The sequence below is a fragment of the Onychostoma macrolepis genome, chromosome 22, assembly GCF_012432095.1.
Source record: "Onychostoma macrolepis isolate SWU-2019 chromosome 22, ASM1243209v1, whole genome shotgun sequence".
Taxonomy (NCBI): Eukaryota; Metazoa; Chordata; class Actinopteri; order Cypriniformes; family Cyprinidae; genus Onychostoma; species Onychostoma macrolepis.
Window position 1 is genome coordinate 29,824,729 of NC_081176.1, and position 14,233 is coordinate 29,838,961.

Sequence of the window (14,233 nt, forward strand, 5' to 3'; positions counted from 1 at the left end):
TCCTTGCAGATCCTCTCCAGTTCTGTCAGGTTGGATGGTAAACGTTGGAGGACAGCCATTTTTAGGTCTCTCCAGAGATGCTCAATTGGGTTTAAGTCAGGGCTCTGGCTGGGCCATTCAAGAACAGTCACGGAGTTGTTGTGAAGCCACTCTTTCGTTATTTTAGCTGTGTGCTTAGGGTCATTGTCTTGTTGGAAGGTAAACCTTCGGCCCAGTCTGAGGTCCTGAGCACTCTGGAGAAGGTTTTTGTCCAGGATATCCCTGTACTTGGCCGCATTCATCTTTCCCTCGATTGCAACCAGTCGTCCTGTCCCTGCAGCTGAAAAACACCCCCACAGCATGATGCTGCCACCACCATGCTTCACTGTTGGGACTGTATTGGACAGGTGATGAGCAGTGCCTGGTTTTCTCCACACATAGTTCACGCTTGTGGAGGAAAAAAAAAAGAAATGAAATGATTTTAGCAAATGGCTGCAATATAACAAAGAGTGAAAAATTGAAGGGGTCTGAATACTTTCCGTACCCACTGTGTGTATATATATATATATATATATATATATATATATATATATATATATATAAGGGGGATGCTTTTTGTCGTTTTTTTTTGACATCCCCCCTCAATTCGAGCCCTGCCTATAGCGCAGAGTAGTGATGGGAAGTTCGGATCATTTTACTGACTCGGACCTTTGAGTCTTGTTCAGCAAAATGAACGAATCTTTTTTCGAGTCATTTTATTCATTTCGTTCATTTTAGCAAAATATAATTAAAATGTTACATGCTACTTCCCTAACACACCTACTACTTATGCAAACGTTGATCACGCTACAAACAATACAAAACAAAACTAATGCTATAAGAAACAGAAAAGATTAATTCATTGTTTACCTGGGTCTTCTAATATTAGCTCACCTCACCTCTTATCTGACAAATCTTCGGGTTTGAGTCGTTCGTTCATCACGTGACAGCCTCATAAGCTAAACCTATGCAGCGAGAGCCGGAAAGAGAATTGATTAGTTCGTCTCCCGAGTCTTTCGTTCTTTTGTCACGTGATGTGACAGCATTGGACAGATAAATTAGTTAATTTACAAGCTTCCTTACAAACGGGTGCATAGTTATTATTATTTTTATTATTATTATTATTATTATTATTTACTCTTACAGTTACGTGATGCGTTTCTGGTCTCAAATTGTAGCTTTTTAATTACAGTTTATAAATGTGAATTTCTGTCATGATGGTTATTTTCCATAACACTGAATGTGGTAACAAAGGTAATAAACTAAAGAGTGGTTATTATTATTATTAAGTATTTTTCCCTCAGACTGAATAGGTTTAGCTTATGAGGCTGTCACGTGATGAACGAACGAGTCAAATCCGAAGACTTGAAACAGGTAAACTAATTCAGTGCAGAACCTATAGGATGTTGCGCATGCGCGACTGAACGAATCACTCTCCGAGACGACTCGTTCTTCCCGAGTCACATTAAAGATTCGTTCAAAAAGAACGAATCGTTCAAGAACGACCCATCACTAGCGCAGAGGAGGATGTCATGTTTAAGAGTTTGTGAGTAATTTATACCCCACTGATAGGAAACCACTCACACTTCTGGTAGATGTTGACCGTATGTCTGCAGGAGAACTGAGGCAGCTTGCAGTGCGAGCCTGGGACAGTGAGAGGGTACGAACAGGAAAGACAGAGAGACAGATACATCTGTGCTTCAATCAGGAAATTGACAGTAAGACTTCCTTTCAAACGGAAGTGTCAGAACAGGTTTGTCCATCCCAGCAATCTCCAGCAGAGCCCCAGCTTCTCAGGTTACAGGAGACATAACAGTCACAGGCCCCAGAAAGGAGAGCAAGCGGTGGGAGGACAGAGAGCAAAGACGGAAGAAGGGTAGAGGAGGCTATGAAACTGGCCATAAACAGTGAAGTCATTACAGAAGTAGGGAATCTAGAGGAACTGACAGTAAGGATGCTGAGAGCTTATCAGAGATCCAGCACCAGTGCTGTGAAAGAAGTGACTAAGATTCTTGTTTGATTCTGGAAGGACTATCATTCCCTCCCTCAGTATGTTCCGTGTTCAACATAACCGGGAGGGGCGTGATTTTGTTTATTTATAGACTACTACTGACATTGTCAGAGACAGTTCAGTCATCCTCTGTAGCGCGCAGCTTCATCCCGTTCATGCTCAGCGATGTCATTTCGGTTGATTAATGAATGAAAACCTCTTCGGTGCGGTGGAGTTCGCTACTTTTAAGTACAATGAGGAGCGAGCTGATCCTTTGTCTTTGGATATTGCTCAATACTGGTAAGAAATGTTTCTCCGGTTCTTGTGTGAGTGTTAGGCCTATATCTTCATTTATCGCCTCACGTTCAAACCTTTTTAAGTACGGCTTAAGTGTGTAAATGTTTATGAAATTATTGGCTTAACTGCGAAAAACAAGCAAAAAGTTTTGCCGCTTATTAGCCTCGGTGTGGAGGCTCGAGCCTGATCTCTGGTTGTCATGGATACACTCTGAACCAGGGGGCGGCAACCTACGGCACGCGTGCCAAGAATAATCGCTGGCACGCGAGTAAAGGGGAAAACTGTATACTGATGTACATTGTGATGTAATAACTTCTCATAGTCACACAACCTGTTAGGAGGAGCTATAAATACTATTAAAGTGTGAGAACATGTTAAATGACCGAAAGCTATATCCAGTGATGCAAACTTGTTTTTCTCAAATATGGCCATTTTGAGAGAGAGAGAGAGAGAGAGAGAGAGAGATGTGTGTGAATTGTCTGCGTCTGTGTCTCAAACAATGAAGCTGAGTTTAGTTACTTAAAAAAACAGCGATTTTACCCCCTCGTTGTAGCGATTCAGTATCAATTAATAAAAGTCGCGTGGCAGCACTGACAAGAAGTTTATGAGCTTCTGAATGTTACTTTTTGCACAGAGTGATCTGACATTGAAGTGATTCATTTCTTTGTTTTGTGTTGGATTGTTTTGATTCAAATTAAATGTATGCTTCTGTTGAAGTGTTTTAATTAATTACATGTTACGTTTTACATTCACAATCATTAGTACAATTCGCTAGTATGTTTATTTTTTATTGTTACTCTTTTAAATTTTGAAAGTTTTGAAAAACCATATCGCAACATGTCCTGTTGTAAAAACTGTATTATCTAAGCACAAACTAGATAAAAATATGTCCCACTTTACCAATTGCAATGTACCAATTTATCCGATGAAGCCTGAAGAATAAAAATCTAAGAATCTCTGTATATTTAAATAGATAGATACATAAAAATATTCCTTTAAAATTAGAATAGGAGATACAAGAGAATTTGTTTAAAACATAAATAGTTTTGGTAGAACAGAATTATTTGCATTTACAGTTTTTTTCAACTGCTTACACATTTGCCTCTTTTCAAAACTTTACACACAAATCCAAGAATTGCACTCACAAAATGCAAAATGCCTCATCTCTTGCAAAATGAAGCACTGCATTCAAAATCACAAACACATCTCAAAATCAAACATTTGTCTTACGTTGCGAACACCTGCCATAATATTATATGTTATATACACAGTTATTCAAAACCTAAAGCTCTTCATTCATGAGCTCCTGTGTGCATTTCTGTACAAGATTGAAAGTAATTGGCAGAGAGATGTTGAAAAATTCACGGTAAACACAAAAGCAAAGATTGAAACCAGACTTTTTTTTACTGTAAGCATCTGTGGTTGTGAATACAGTATTACACAGCATGAAAGAAAAGAAATACATCAGTCATGTTTAGTTGTGAAGATGTGTATTCATAGGCTTGTTCTAAAACCACGACTGGTTGGTGTTAAGTAAAGCACTGAGTGTTTGCACATGTGAGGCTTTAGTGTGAGATGCTGATGTATTAGTGTGGCATTTTGATTGGTTGTTTGAAAAAGGAAATCTAGATACTTCCTGTTAGGTTTTTGTGTGTTACTTAGAGAGTTGTATGTTGTGTTTTGCAAAAAGTGTTTTATGAAATTGAAAACTGAGCCAAAAGCTGAGAATTATCGTATGGTTTTGCAGATTTGGCGTGTGTTTCTGCTGTTTGAGTGTCAGGTCTCAGAAATTGTGTGACAAGAAAAGATTGTGTGTGTAAGCAGTATGATTGTACATGTGATTATGTACCTTCTTTGCTTTGTAAAGTTTAAGCAATCTATAATACTACTACTAATAATAAACCTTTTGGTGTGAATGGCCGAATATTCCTTTGGCACAGCTAAATGTTCTCAAAGTTACCTCTCAAAAAATAGCCTTTTGTTTCAGTTGTTTGTCGGTGAATCCACTTCATCTGCTTGTTTTCTCTGTTCTGAAGTATCTCTGTACGGTTTGCTTTACTGACTGAGAACCGCTTCAGATGATTCAGAGAGCCGTCTGAACAAATGCACATTCAGACCATTTTGCAAATCTGTCTGACCAGTCCAGGAAAAATAAATAACTCAGTGAGTAATTCATAATTAATGGCATGACTGCAGTTGACAGAAACACAGGACAATAACTGCTGAAATATAGGCTACTTAAGGAAAGTGTTTGTGAGGTCAGTCAGAGCTCATGATACACACAGAACATACAGCTGCAGACGCCACGGCTGTGTGCTTGATTATGAGACGACTTTACACCTGTCAACAACAATATTACAATATCAAACATAATCCACTCTTCTGTGCTAAAATAAACTGTCTCACTCCGTGAAGATACTGTTAATACATTTTCTAGTTTGCAAACATCTAACCCTGATTCAGATGGTTTTGTGGGTATTTAATGTCAGCTTTTATTGTTTGTGTTTTCCAGGTGTGTTTGGTGAAACGAAGACAGAAGAAGTGAGTAAAGTGGAGGGAGAATCTGTAACCCTACACACTGGTGTAGAAGAATACCATCAGATCAGCTGGATGTTAGGACCTGAGGACAGGAATATAGCTAAATGTAGGGGAAACACAGATGGGACCCGATCGTGTGAGATGACTGATGAGAGACTCAGAGACAGACTGAAGACAGACATTCAGACCGGGTCTCTCTCCATCATCAACATCAGCACCGAACTCGCTGGACTTTATAAACTACAGATCATCAGCTCTTCTAATAAGACGTTATACAAGAACTTCAATGTTACTGTCTCTGGTGAATAAATTCTTGATATTGTTCATTTACAACTCTTCTTCTGACATTGTAGTATGGCACTAACCACAGTCTCTCTTTGTCCATTACTGAAGCAGGCCTGGAACCAGATCATACACAACTGAAATGGGGACTGGGACTGCTGGGACTGCTGGGACTGCTGGGACTGCTGGGACTGGGACTGGGACTGCTGGGACTGCTGGTGCTTGTTGGTGTTGTGATTTGCTGTTGCTGAAAAGCAGGAGGAAATGGCAAGTATAACCAACAACTAATACTGCACTAATAATAACACGGTGTAAAATTAAAAACCCTGAGCTGGACACATTCCCTTCACTTGCTGTAGCAGAAAAATAATAATAATGAAAAGTAATAGGTAACTTCATATTGTGTATATATAAAATGATATATGAGAGTCAGACTGATTAATATGACCGAGATAGAAAACACGCAGGTGTATGTTTGAACTCTTGAAAGCAGAATAAAATGAATTCATATCTCACCATTAAACCCCACTCTGGTCTAAAACAAGGAGGTTAATGGATGGAAAACAACATCCTCCTAGCTTTATTTGGGAGAGACTACACCTTTATTTGTTCTGATATTTCTTCTAATGATGTGATTTCAGGAGATGTTTACCAATATGTGAAGAACGGAGGACCAGTCTTCAGGAAAATCACCAGCCGCTCAGATGAGGAGAGGCCCTCCGGCAGTAATGAAGCAGCCTCTGACACTTGTTAAGAGCATTGTGTCGATGATAACAGCGATAATGATCTTAGCTGCTACTCTAACCAAACACACCTGAACAAGCTAATCAATGCCTTCAACATCACTAACAATATTTATTTAAAATAAAGACAATTAGCTAAAATTATGGAATGAAAAAGTGATGAAATAAACAAGGAACAGAACACACTTTAGGGGTGAATTATTATAGACTATATCATGATTTTGTCACATATGATGTTGATGATGGTGATTTGAGAGCAAATAAAACTTCCCATTGTTCAGTAAAGTAAACGATGTGGCAGTTTTGACGACACTCAAAAACAAATATTTTTGAAATACGGGGACATAGGCGGTGTCCTCATAAACTACCTTCACATTGTAATATCCCTACTTCTGTCACACCGATGTCAGTATACAAACAGTGCAGGCGCGCGTGCGTCACAAATTGTGGCTTCCTGAGAGTTTTCTGAGACAGTCAGTCATCACTCGTAGCGTTGACATTCAGACAGATACGCTCAAGACACTTTTGTTTTTTAATGATAAAACCTCTTTTGTGCCGTGGACATCTTTAAAAACACCATGCGATGTGACTTGATCGTTTATCTTTGCCTACTACTAGGTAAGTGTGTTTCTCCAGTTATCTTGTGAGTGTTTTGTCTTCAGTCATCGCCTCACTTTCAGACTTTTTAAGTGCGGCTTAAGTGTGTAAATGTTTGAGAAGTGATTGGATTAAATGCGGAGAAACAAGCAAAGAGTATTTGCCGCTTTATGGTGGCACGAGCCTGAGCAGTTGTGTGTCATCATTTCATGGCACTCAGTCTAGACCAAGGGCAGTACAGCTTGGCACATCAGCAAAAACTAGTCATTAAAGTGCCTGATTTTCTTCAGATGATATTTCTTTTTTTGGTTATTTAAACATATATTATGATCCGTTATCTCTAATAAATAATATTTTCTAAAGTTCAATCAAGAATTTGGTTCAGTTGTACCCATTCAGATAAGCGTGCTTTACTGACATGACAAATGTTTTATAATCATGAATTTACAAACAAAGCACTGATAGGCTTCATAAAGGCTATAATGTCCATAAATGAAAGGTTATCTGGAGGGAAAGGACTCAAACGCAGAGATGCTCAGTCAAACTTTATTTAAACTCGAACTCATATAAAGTTGTCATGGCTTCGGGACAACTCAAAGACTTCCCGCTCTAAAGATATTCAGAAAGGGGCAAACCAGTGAATATGGGAAGCCAATTGGCGTGCATATAATACGCAGTTTTCGCGTGCATATGATACGCATCTACACCACAACCCTAATCCTACCCATCACGTAGCATAGACACGCCAAAGTCCATTTTTGCGTATCGATACCACGAGGTTTCATTTTTATTTGGCGTACTATTATACGCACTTTCATGAGATCGGGTTGAAGCTACAACAGCGCAGTGCGAACATATACTCTACGTGTTTTTCCCTGCACGTAACATAATGAAGATCGTATTAAGTTATTACATTTCTTTTGCTTATTATCTTACATATTACTACATTAACAGTAGTGTTAGCTACTTTGAAGCACATACACGTATTTAGTAGCCACATGTTCAAAGCAGAAACGTCCATTGTCCTCTTAATTAAAATATGGTTTCATTCATCAAGGCATATTTTAAGTAAATTTTACATTTAAGGATTTGTGTAACTGTAGCATATGATTATACTGAAAAAAAGAGTAAAATTTACTGATATTTTTCTGCCAGGACATCCATTAACTTCACTTTACGGAAATACGGAAATTTACATTTACATTTACATTTAGTCATTTTGCAGACGCTTTTATCCAAAGCGACTTACAATTTGGGGAACACATGAAGCGATTCATCTTGAAGAGGCAATCCGACAAAGGAAGTGCTTGTAACACCAAGTCTCAGGCATTGTTTAAATAAGTACAAGCTAGCAAGGGAAGGAATAAGGAAGGAGAAAGAGTTTTTTTTTTTTTAATGTGTAGGTTGAAGTCAAGTAGTGTCGAAAGAGATCAGTTTTCAGCTGTTGCTTGAAGATTGACAGGGATCCAGCACACCGAATATGGGTGGGAAGATCATTCCACCAGCCAGGAATGGTGAACGAGAATGTTCTGGAGAGTGATTTTGAGCCTCTTTGTGATGGTACCACGAGGCGTCGCTCACTAGCAGATCTCAGACTTCTGGAGGGGATGTAGATTCTTAATAGTGAGTGCATGTAGGTGGGTGCTGAGCCTGTGGTTGTTCTATGAGCAAGCATCAGTGTCTTGAACTTGATGCGAGAAATTAACAATTTTACTAGTAAAAGTGCAGTAACCATGGATTGATTTTGACGGTTTGATTGTCATTTGTTTAACCACAGTTTAACTACAAATACTATGGTTAAATGGTTAGTGTAATAAAATCATGGTTCATTTTCATGTGTTTTCCGGTAATCCTAAAACACGATGCAGTGCAAGATTCAAAATACCTCATATTGAATTTACATACACTGTCCCCAATTTTTAAAGAGGTTTTTTTTTTTTTCAATTAATTACATTTTATTTGTTTATTTATTTATTTAATATGGAGTGTAGAGAAAAGCCTTACAAACGTAGCCATTAGACCTATATAAAATTGCAATGTTAAAGTTAAATAACCTCATTTATAACCGTTGCATACGCACAAATCCAGCCCTGAAAGAGGCTTACGCCACTTCCTGCGCAAAAGGTGGGTTTTATAAAACCAGACTTGACGGGAAAATTTGCGCACCTGCACGCAAACTCTGACCCATGTATGCGAACTCTTTTTTCCAGGAGTGAGAAAATTAATTAAGTAAAAACTAAAAATGTAAATCTTAAACTTCAAAATTTTAAGCTCTGTTTTCATGTCGATATATGCATTTACATTAAATATTCCACTCTCATTAATGGAGATAGGACTGAAATTACATAAAGTCATTACGCAGAGCTTAAACCAAAATTATATGAATTTAGACATATTTGTAGCGGATGCGCTTGATCACTTTTCCTCTTTTATTGACAGCGAGGAGTGCTATAGGTGCACAACAATTCATCTTTAAACTGAACTGCAGATCTCATGTTATGAGAAAATATTTTTAGCGAGATCAATGATGCGCACTTACTTCGATATTGTGGCGGACACTGCTGGATACTCGATGGTCGAACGGTCCATTCTCCGGTTTGAATAGGTCCAATGATAATAACTTACTGTACAACCGCAGCTGCACAGAGGTGTTAATATCGTGTGAAGACATCTCCACAACATTATGAAAAATACCACTGTATTTGAAGGATACAACTGGAAGCAAACGGTAAGATTTGCACGTTTCATTTTTAAAATACGTCAGTGACGCGCCGAGTCAGACAATTGTATTTACACTGCAATAAATATTTCCACTAAAAATAGCCAGTGTAAAAGAATGAGATCAACTTTATTCTTTATAACTTTAAAACTTTATTCCAAAATAATTATTTGATAATTTTAAACAGTTTAGTTTTTTATGAATGTTTTGATATATTTATTCTAAAACATAACAAGGATATTGGATGATATTATTTTATAAATAAAAATTAAACGTTTGGCACAAATGGTATTTATAGTCCGTATCTCATATGTCCTTAATATCTTGTACCTTTGACGCTGTTAAACATGGTGTCACGTGGATGGAAATATGCATGGAAATGATATGCAGATGAGTTTATGCATAGTAAAACTAGGCGTTGTAAGCTCCATATATGGTGATTTCGGGGAGGAGTCGGGGTGGAGATGCACGTACGCACAATCTTCCCCTAACTGGGGTTTATAAAGGGATTTTTGCGCAGGTTCCGGCGTACGCATTGTTTTATAAATCTGAAAACTTTTGTGCGTACGCAAAATCGAACTTTTGTGCCTACGTACACTTTTAGGATGAAATCTACGGAGAGTTTTATAAATGAGGCCCCTAGTCTTTAGAGACAAAAAATCCCATATACAGTTGTGACCCTGGACCCCAAAAACTGCTTCTATTCACTTTTAAGGTAGCCTATTGTTTTCGTTAAAATGTAGGCTAATGCCGATTCAAATTAGTTCAATAATTATTATTTTACTACTCTGTGTGCGCGCCCCACAGACCTTCTCGTGCCCCAAACATTGAAAACCCCCGCGACAGACCGACTCCTAGAGGGAGAGTGTGTGTGTGTGTGTGTGTGTGTGTGTGTGCGCGCGCGCGCATAAGTGTTTGTATCTAAATGCTGTTCAATCTGTTCAGTCGAGCGGTCTGTTATCAGTTGTTGTGGTAAAATAACAGACCACTAGATGGTGCTATTGATAAATCAGAAATTAGTATTTCCGTTAGCCAAGAAAATTATGAATGAATGTGTGTAATTCTTCATTTGCGGTGGCAAGTGGTGTCCCTCTACTTTACAACAGTTGAAATAAACTTTAAATACTAATAAAATATAAAATGTTTGCATGTTTGTATTCTGTAGGGTAAACACAATTTGTGCACTGTTAATAGTTACATTTTTGTTTTAAAATACATATTTAATTGAGTTTTAGAGATTGCATTTGTAACAAAACATACATCATGGAATGTAATCGCAACAATATAACATTTTTAACACAAATAAAGTGGTTATATTGTGAATATAGATTTTATTTAACATGTAAAAAATTTTTAAATATATATATTTTTTTAAATACATATTTTGTTATATTTAAGAAAAATGTTGTGTCCCCAAATTCATGTCTGTGGTGTTACAACAATGGATGTCACCCCTTTAAGAAAAGGGGGAATTATATTTGGACTACTTCCTGTGTGTAAAGGTCACTGCAGGGGCTGGGTGATCTGAGGGGTGCATTCTTTCTTATTAATTTTCTTAAAGTTAGGTAAACTTCTGACAATTTCATATGTCGCACTTTATTAGTGTCTGTGGTGTTATGTTGATAACTGGCAGATCTGACATATTTTAATCAAAATTTTGATAAATACATACTTATTAATATTTCCTAAATGTCTCCTGATCTTGAAATCATCATGATGGCTGCCTCTTTTTTTTTTTTTTTTTTTAGAAATGTCTAAATTTAGGCTGATTTGTCTGTGGTGTTACTGTCTAACAACACAGACTCTATAGTAGCTTGCAATATGAAGTCTGTGATGTTACTTCAAAATATATCTGAAATTTCTTTCCTTCAGAGCCATTTAATCTTATAATTTAATGTTTTTAGACTATACAGTGTTTTAATCTTTTAGAATAAGGACTATAAAGGTACCACAGACCATTTTTCCAGTATTTGTTTTTATTTTTTTTATGTATATCCAAATTTTAATAAAGAAACTATCGTCTTTTGGCAGAAATAGGGGCCAAGATGAACAAATAAACATTTATTTTAAAAACTGAAATTTAAATGATCAATTAAACTGAATCCTTAAAGTAATGTATTTATGTATTTATTATAACCTAAAGTTGCATGTCCCTGATCATTTAAGAACAAACCAAAATTTTACTTCAAATATTGGTAACACCATAGACATAATTGGTTGTCTCCAGTGTTTGATTGAAATTATTTAAAAATCAAAATGTTCTTAAGCTTCCATTTGAATGGATATAGCATATTAAACTAATTTTAAATGCATAGCAATACATTTTATTAGAAAAAACTAAAGAATTTTTACAAATTCTGCCTCTCATTTGACACCCCCAATTGAAGAATGACCCAAATAGTTCTGCTCTAAGCAGTGCTGGAAGTCAAAGCATCAGTCTCTGGGTGATTAGAAATGACACTTTATTAATCACACAAGACGTGGTACCGTGAATTAATGTAGGGCAGAGTGGGGGGAACTACGGTTTTTCCTAAAATAACCTCTAGATAAAGTCAAAATAATTAGTTGTTGTAACTTTGGGCTGCGTTGACGAGAGTGATGTAGCCTACCTGAGAGAAAACAGATTTCACTGTAGGAAAACGCCCACTTGGTACAAATGTAATTTTTGTTAAAAATCTAATAACATGTAAATTCTGGACATTTTTCATACTTGGTTTATAATTGATGTCATTGTCACTAAAACTTTGATAACTATTCTGGACACATTTAACTTTTGTTTCACACACACACATCATAGATGAAATTGTGACATTTTTGTATCATGACTACTGGTTTTCTAATGTAAAACATCTAGGCTAACTTTTATTCACATCATGGTTTTGTTCTGGGTATTTAATGTCAGCTTTTGAGTAAAGTGGAGGGAGAATCTGTAACCCTACACACTGGTGTAGAAGAATACCATCAGATCAGCTGGATGTTAGGACCTGAGGACAGGAATATAGCTAAATGTAGGGGAAACACAGATGGGACCCGATCGTGTGAGATGACTGATGAGAGACTCAGAGACAGACTGAAGACAGACATTCAGACCGGGTCTCTCTCCATCATCAACATCAGCAAAGGACTTGTTCATTCATTCAACTTTCCATTTTTAACTTTCAGCTTTTTCTAAATTGCTATAGTTATTCTGACATTGCATGGCAGAGAAAAAAACAAAAAACAAAAAAACATCGTCGAAGTGAGTTGCTGTACACATATGGATAGCACAGCTGTTTGTGTTCATTCATTAAGATGAAGAGTTAATATAATTTCTTGAAAGAAAAAGTACATCAACCTCTATTAAAGTTACTTTGAAATGTGCAGCAATCTCTGGGTCCTGGTGGTAGATGACTGGTCATATTTCAGTAATTGCAGCTAATTAGAGATAAGAAAAGTCTGTAGAAAAGCTTAACATCATATGACTGATATATAGACCAGGGTGTGTTTCCCATTCAACAATGTAAGTCTCTGCTTAGATTTATCAAAAGATAGCTAATCCTGACTGTTTCTGGAAACCTCATGAACTCTGTGATACAAACATCAAACTGCATTGATTCAACAATAAAGAACTGACGTTCATAACGTCACACAGATGATGGGGTCCCATAAAAAAATATATATTTTAAATACATTTATTTCATACTAAGTATAGTTCAAATATATTAACATATTTACTGACATATCGCTTGAGACTTACTGACAAATTATAATTCAACTTTATTTGCAGTACTACTTATGCACAATGCACATATTCAGCTTAAAATGTGTTTTAATGTCACTATCTTTGAATAATATCAGTCTTTAAATGCAAGATATTTAAAATGTAGCTTCAGTATATCTTTAGTTGGACTTCAGCAGTATTTCCACACAATTAAAGTGCACTAAGTATAAAATTAGTTGTTCCAATTTAGCAGACTTTCAGTATATCAGTTCAGTATACAAGTGTATAATTGCAGGGTGTTTTTATTAAGCACATACAGTGAGGAAAATAAGTATTTGAACACCCTGCTATTTTGCAAGTTCTCCCACTTAGAAATCATGGAGGGGTCTGAAATTGTCATCGTAGGTGCATGTCCACTGTGAGAGACATAATCTAAAAAAAAAAATCCAGAAATCACAATGTATGATTTTTTAACTATTTATTTGTATGATACAGCTGCAAATAAGTATTTGAACACCTGTCTATCAGCTAGAATTCTGACCCTCAAAGACCTGTTAGTCTGCCTTTAAAATGTCCACCTCCACTCCATTTATTATCCTAAATTAGATGCACCTGTTTGAGGTCGTTAGCTGCATAAAGACACCTGTCCACCCCATACAATCAGTAAGAATCCAACTACTAACATGGCCAAGACCAAAGAGCTGTCCAAAGACACTAGAGACAAAATTGTACACCTCCACAAGGCTGGAAAGGGCTACGGGAAATTGCCAAGCAGCTTGGTGAAAAAGGTCCACTGTTGGAGCAATCATTAGAAAATGGAAGAAGCTAAACATGACTGTCAATCTCCTCGGACTGGGGCTCCATGCAAGATCTCACCTCGTGGGGTCTCAATGATCCTAAGAAAGGTGAGAAATCAGCCCAGAACTACACGGGAGGAGCTGGTCAATGACCTGAAAAGAGCTGGGACCACCGCTTCCAAGGTTACTGTTGGTAATACACTAAGACGTCATGGTTTGAAATCATGCATGGCACGGAAGGTTCCCCTGCTTAAACCAGCACATGTCCAGCCCGACTTAAGTTTGCCAATGACCATTTGGATGATCCAGAGGAGTCATGGGAGAAAGTCATGTGGTCAGATGAGACCAAAATAGAACTTTTGGTCATAATTCCACTAAACGTGTTTGGAGGAAGAAGAATGATGAGTACCATCCCAAGAACACCATCCCTACTGTGAAGCATGGGGTGGTAGCATCATGCTTTGGGGTGTTTTTCTGCACATGGGACAGGGCGACTGCACTGTATTAAGGAGAGGATGACCGGGGCCATGTATTGCGAGATTTTGGGGAACA